The sequence below is a fragment of the Chrysochloris asiatica genome, unplaced genomic scaffold (assembly GCF_000296735.1).
Source record: "Chrysochloris asiatica unplaced genomic scaffold, ChrAsi1.0 scaffold00069, whole genome shotgun sequence".
Classification (NCBI taxonomy): domain Eukaryota; kingdom Metazoa; phylum Chordata; class Mammalia; order Afrosoricida; family Chrysochloridae; genus Chrysochloris; species Chrysochloris asiatica.
In genome coordinates this window covers 7802898-7804746 of record NW_006408587.1, presented here as the reverse complement: position 1 = coordinate 7804746, position 1849 = coordinate 7802898, and positions in this window count along the sequence as shown.

Genomic DNA, 1849 nt, shown 5'->3' with positions numbered 1-1849 from the left:
CATTGTAATACTTTTGAGCCATCCTTTGAAATCTTCTGTCCAGCTCTTTTAGTTCATCATTTCTTTCTTTTTCTGTAGCTATTCTACAACCAAGAGACCCTCTCAAGAATAAATTTGACACATTAAATACTAATAACCAAAGAACAGATGAGTTGTGGGATGACATCAAGGACATCATACACGAAGAAAGCAAATGATCATTAAAAAAAAAAAGAAAAGAAAAAGAAGGTGGGGTAGGGAGAGACAAAAATGGATTTTAGAAAAGACTCAGAAACTTGTTTCATCCTTTGGCCATTTAAATCTCCTTGTCCTACTCCATTACTATGTGCAGTGTTTTATTTAGGCAACTACCACCCTACACAATCATTTTGTATAGAAATTCTTAAATTATTTTGCAGTTTGTGTGTGTTCTCATTTGTACATACATTTCTCTGGACAATTTGTTCTTATTTTTTGTTTCAAATTTTTCTTATGAGCACAAAAATTCCTGACTATTGTGGCCTAAAGCATTATGTTGTCTTCTTCACTATCTTGGTTGTCTAGTGCTACAACAGAAGTATTACAGTAGATGACTTTGACAAAATAAATATAATCTCTCACAAGTCAGGAGGCTAGAAGTCCAAACGCAGGGTGCCGGCTCTAGAGGAAGTCTGTCTTCCTTTGCCAGCTGTTGGGGAAGGTCTTTGTCTCCTTTCAGTCTCTGTGGGCCTGGTGTCCTTTGGAGATCTCCATGTGTGGTTGCATCAGTCTTTCCCTGCGTCTAGTAGATTGTCAATGCAGACACAGTGGGTTCAGACACAGTGCATGCTCAATTCCTGACTCTTCTTTCTTGGTGGCAGTCAGGTCCCTTTAGCTCTGTTGTTTAATCTCTCATATGTCTCAAAAGAGACTTTTTCAAGACCTAACCTAAGAGGGCAGGGCACGATGGAAGCTAGGGTGGAGGTGCAGTGAAGTTCGCCATCAGCCATACCACAGAATACGAGGCAAAGCAGATCCAGGGCAAAGCTCCAAATCTTGGAATGACAGAGATACAAATAGTTTTAAAGTTTGAAGGCTTATAGCATGTAGAACTTGAAGCTGAAGTAAGAAATCACATACTTTTGAATCTCCTGGGCTTGGAGGCCCAGAGCCAACATCTTGGGTGAGGCCAAATGGCAAGACCAAGCAGGAGAGCAGACACAACATGGAAAAATGCCGCAGGAACCTTGAAGCAAAGGTGGACAATACACTTTATCAGTTATGCTTTGTTCTGATTTTCTTTCTTTTTTTTTTATTTTTATTTTGGAATCGATCATTGGCGCCCCCACTGTTTGCACACCTCCATTGTGGTGACTAGAAGGGGTGCCTGAGCGAGTGGACACCCCCTACCCTCACCACTGGTGGGTTCTTCTGCCACGCATGCTCACAGACACTCAAGCCCTGCACGTTTTTTGTTTTGTTTTAAATACAGGAAAGGGCAGTACAGGGCTGTAGAGAGGGAAAGAGAATTTAAAAACAAAACAGGCTGAAAATTAAATTAAAGTCTGAGGTATAGCATAACAACCAATAGTGGCATTTTGAAATCTCTCAGCCACCTTTGAAAGCAAGAAGCTGAAGAGAGGATGTTAAAGTCATACTCATATTAGGTTACAGATTTTTTTTTTTTCCCCCTTCTCTCCCTCCTCTCCCTTTTCTGTAATTATAGACTGCAATATTTCGTCTAGGTTTTGTTTTTGTTTTTGTTTTCTGCTGCTGCTGTTTTGCAGTTTTATGCTCCCCCTTCTACTTTGGGGGACTCTTTCTCTCCCTGTATTACACAAGAAGAGTCAGCAACTGCTGCCATATAGTCAAGCTACAATCACACTCTATA